The 5,078-nt window shown below is 35.8% G+C and overlaps 1 pseudogene across 1 annotated transcript; it reads left to right on the top strand.

Moving 5' to 3' along the window:
* Window positions 1–1,441: 1,441 nt before the first annotated feature.
* LOC105420453 (pentatricopeptide repeat-containing protein At4g21065 pseudogene) lies at window positions 1,442–4,039 on the top strand (annotated as a pseudogene). Its single transcript, XR_016049491.1, has one exon. The product of XR_016049491.1 is annotated as a pentatricopeptide repeat-containing protein At4g21065 pseudogene (transcript).
* The last annotated feature ends 1,039 nt before the right edge of the window (window positions 4,040–5,078 follow it).

Here is a 5,078-nt window from a genome sequence, read left to right as displayed (position 1 = left end):
TCTTGGAAGGCGAAAATACTGTAGTGCTAAAGCACATCCGTTTTCTTGCAATATATATATATATATATATATATATATATATATATATATAGAAATCATTGGCATGTGATATCATCATTGTTTCTGATGAAGGGGATCCCAACATTGTGAAACCACTTTGATATGGTCTTGAATAGGCGCCTCCCTAGTGGTTTGCCAAAAACTAGGAGAGTGCAACGTTCTTTTGGAAAAATTGAAGGAAAACTGCATGATCTTTTTTTGGTAAATAGAAAACTGCATGATCTAGTTATTGGTAAGCATTTTTTTGATGAATAAAAAACAGCATCGCTTTTTTTGGTGAATAGAAAAATTCATGATCTAGTTATTGGTAAGCAAATAACAGCTAGATCTAATTAAAATAAGTCCTAGATTCTTCCCAACCTATATTATTTCCAAACCTATATTATTTAGACAAATCAAAACTTTATAAGACAAGTCAAACCTATGTTATTTCTACAAATCAAAACTTTATAAGACAAATCCATTATTTCTCGGCAAATCAAAACCTTATAAGACAAGTCAAACCTATATTATTTCTACAAATCAAAACTTTATTAGACAAATCAATTATTTCTACAAATCAAAACCTTATAAGACAAATCAAAGAAATCAAAACTTTCTAAGACAAATCAAAGTACTGATTTTAACACAATCACATAGCCACACATCCCATTCATTTGGCAACAATAAGTAAGTTGGCTTTCAAAGTTTTCATAGACGTGCATTCTTCCTTAATTTTTTGATGTAGGACAGCATGCAAACTTATTATCTTGAGAACAAACCTATTAACCTAGCGTGCATCTTCCTTGATGTGGAATACAAAATTTCAAACCTTTATGCGTGCATGCACGCAAACTTACCATTGATAATCATGAACAGTTTATTATAAAAAATATTTACTATAAATTAATAAAGTGAGCTTTTTAATAAATTATGTTTATTATAAAAAATATTTATTTAATAGACCAAGTTTTTTATAATAAATTATGTTTATTATAAAACATATATAAGCAATTCAAAATATATATGTAAGGGCCATCTTGTTTTTAAATCACGTTTAGTATAATATTAAAATTAATAAGTATATTTATTATATTAATAACTAAATCTTATATATTATTTATTATAAATTATATAATTTATTATTTTTTGAATTTTAAATTTATTCTTATTTGTATAGTAAAATTATTATAAAGTATAAACCAAAAATTTCAATTTCAATGCATAATATTATTGTTAGTTAGATTGTGATAATTTTGGATAAGTAAAAAAAATTAATAAATATTTCACTTGATACTAATTTCATTATTTTTAATATTATAATAGAGAAACATATTCTAATATTTTAAATTATTTTATTGTAATATTATAATACTATGTTATAATCAACAATCATAATGACATCCAAACAAAAAAACTGCGTCCATCCAAATTTTTTTTAAACAGTGTCGAACCAAATAGAGATCTGATGAGAGGCTCTACCGGTTCGGTCAGGTTTTGATAACTATAGGTACAGAGGACCATGTTGTTTGTTATTTTACTTCGCCCAAATGGGGTTTGTGAACCCCATGAGAAAGAAAAAACATGCGCCTGTGTAAAGGAGAGTCACAGGCATATATGCCACTTACTAAACTCAGAGACCACAACACTAACTACAGCATCAAACCACCGCCTATGATGCACTTACCAAGATCATGTCCTCTCACTCTCACCCCTTTCTCTCTCTCCTCCAAAAATGCACCACCATACACCACCTCTACCAAATTCAAGCCCACCTCATCACAACCAATCTCCTCTACAAAAACAACACTCTCTTGGGCGCCATCATCTCCTTTTGTGCCCTTAACCCCCCAGCCAACAACCTCGCTCACGCCCTCCTCACCCTCGCCTCTGCCCCTCGACCCAATGCCTTCTCCTTCAACACCGCCCTCCGTGGCGTCGCTCTCCACCACCCCTACAACGCGCCCGCCTTAGCAGCGCATGTGTATAACCGCTTCCTCTCCTCTCCATGTACCCATCCTAACAATTACACATTTACCTTTTTACTTAAGGCCCTCAGGTCTCACCCTCCAGCATCTCTCCTGGCCCACGCTCATGTAATTATGCTTGGTCTTGCTTCTGATAAGTATGTTCAGGCCTCATTAGTTAATGTTTATGCAAAAGTGGGGTCGGTTCAGTTCGCACGCAAGGTGTTTGATGCAATGGATGAGAGGGATTTGATTTGTTGGAGTTCATTGCTTACGGGTTATGTGCAGGCCGGATTGGCGATGGATGCTTTAGGTTTGTTTAGAGAGATGCAATTGAATGGGGTGAAGCCTGATGGGGTGGTCTTGGTGGGGCTGCTTTTGGCTTGTGGGGTGTTGGGTGCCTTGGATTTGGGCAGGTGGGTCCATGTTTATGCAGGGAAAAATGGGTTGGGTTCCGATGTTTATTTGAGCAATGCGTTGATCGATATGTATGCAAAGTGTGGTTGTTTAGAACGTGCAGAAGAGGTGTTTATGGCTATGGGCGAAAAGGATTTATTTTCATGGAGTTCGATGATTGCTGGTTATGCGATCCATGGGTTGGGTGCAAAGGCTGTTGGGGCCTTTTGGAGTATGGTAGGCAATGGGGTGAGGCCTGATGAGGTGTGTTTTATTAGTGTTTTGGCGGCTTGTAGCCATGCTGGGCTAGTCGAAGAGGGGCAGCGGTGCTTTGAGATTATGGTCTCGGATTATGGAATTGAGCCCAAGGTGGAGCATTATGGGTGCATGGTGGACCTCTTGGGGAGAGCAGGTCTCTTGCAAGAGGCCATGGCCATGATCCATAGCATGCCCATGAAGCCAAATGCCATTATATGGCGATCCTTGCTCAATTCTTGTAGGCTTCATGGCAATATTGAATTGGGCAAATGGGTTCTTAAGCAACTGCCAAAATTTGGGCCGGAGAGTGGATCAGCCCAAATTTTGATGACCAAAATGTATGCCACTGCGGAAAAATGGGGTGAAATTCCTTCGATTGGTTGCGGGAAACCTGCAAAAACTCCAGGGTGTAGTGTCATAGAGTTGGATGGTGAGATACATGAGTTTTTGATGGGGGATAAGGTGCACCCCATGAGTGAGAAGATATATGAGAAGTTGGATCAAGTTATGAGGGAACTGAGAAATGTGGGTTATGTTCCAAGTGTTTCAGAGGTTATGTTTGATATAGAGGAAGAAGAGAAAGTGGGAGCAGTTGGAGTTCATAGTGAGAAGCTTGCCATTGCTTTTGGACTTCTGGAAACACCTGAGGGGATGGCGATTAGGATCGTTAAGAACTTGAGGGTTTGTAGTGATTGCCATTTTGCAACTAAGCTCATATCAAAGGTTTTTAGGAGAGAGATTGTGATGAGGGACAAGAACAGGTTCCACCATTTTAGAGATGGGTCTTGCTCTTGCATGGATTTTTGGTGAGTTTATTACTGTTACTACTCTTTTTGATAAGGAGCAAGATGTGTTTCAGAGTTGAAGCACATAAGCTTTGCAGCCTGGAGCCCAATTTCACTATATGGAAGCCTTGGTTCATGCTCGAAGTTCGGTCAATGTTTGTTTGGAAAATATTGGAGGTCTTCTTCGTTTGTAGTCGTGGGGGAGCTTTCCCAGAGACCCTCCTGTTGTAATTCCATTGAAGTAAGGGGAACCACTTAACTAGGAATTCGGCTTAGGCTTGATTCGTTAGCAGTTGACGTCAAGCAACGCTACATCTCAAGTTCGATTCCTACCATTAAACTATACTATTAAACTAGCCTCATAAAAAAAGGAACCATTTATCTTTCCAAAGTAAGGGGAAGCTAAACCACCGTGGAGACTGATTCCCATTTTTAATGACATTCGAATTTTATTATCTAGGTTCTCAGCTGATATTTGCCATTGTTTTAGAGAGACAAACTTGGAGGCAGATTCTCTTGCTAAAGGTGTTTTCATCAATCCTCAGTGGTGCTCATCACATTATTTGAACTTATATTTATCTCTCTTTTTTCTTCTCCTCTTGTAATCTTCCTCTTCCTCCTTCTGTATATCCTTTATTTTTTTTAATGGAAGTTAATGGTTATCGTTCCCGAAAAAAAAAAAAATCTTTCCAAAGTGAGGAGAGTAATCACAGCTCACACCTCAAATGTGGTTATTTAATTCTTTTAAATGAATTCAGATTATGTTACAGTAATCTACTTTTTTTTTTTGGATAGGCATGTTACAGTATTCTACGTATAAACTTGGGGCAATATATGTGTGCCATGGAATGAATGAATGGACTTGGCTTCTTCGGTATTAGTGTTGGCATAAGGAATGTGGCACTTTTAGTTCGCATGTTCTCCACTTGAATAACCATAAATATGCAACCATGTTCCATATCATCTTGTACCGAAAAGTAACAAGGAGCATGGTATGCATGCCCAAATTTAAAATGACACGAATGTATTTTTTATATTGTGAATAAATTCAGATGGCATAATAAATAATTTCAATGTTGAATTAGATTTTTATTGCTACATATTTATTTATTCATTTAGATAACTGGGATAAAAAAACTGAATTAATGATAGTGCGGTGAAATTAGTGGAACACAAACACTCATATTTTATATAAAATAACAAAAAACTATAATTCAAAGCCATTATTTTGTTTGAAAAACCTAAAACCTAGATGTTTAGGAAATATTATTTATTTTTTAAAGAATTTTGAGAAGTTATATATATATATATATATATATATACACACACACACACCAATAACGCGCCAAGATCTAAATTCACTTTTATCTTAATAACATTGAAAATACTGTAGTATAGTCTAGTAGAGAACGTAAAGCGTAGTATAATATAAAAAGCAGCACATAATGATGATAAGAGAAATTACAGAGATGTCTACTATAATCCAAGTAGTATGAATACTGTTTCGAATTTTTATGCCAAAATTAAATTTAAACTGCATATACACAAGCTTTATTTCATAGAGTTCAAATAGGTACAGGAACAAAGATGACTTATAACAAATCATTTACAATTTACAAATGTAGTAACTTGA

This window comes from Amborella trichopoda, chromosome 2 (genome assembly GCF_054954075.1).
Source record: "Amborella trichopoda isolate Santa Cruz 75 chromosome 2, AtrichopodaSantaCruz75HAP2 v2.0, whole genome shotgun sequence".
NCBI classification, from domain to species: domain Eukaryota; kingdom Viridiplantae; phylum Streptophyta; class Magnoliopsida; order Amborellales; family Amborellaceae; genus Amborella; species Amborella trichopoda.
Note: the sequence above shows the minus strand (reverse complement) of the source record. Positions and strands in the feature narration are given on the sequence as shown.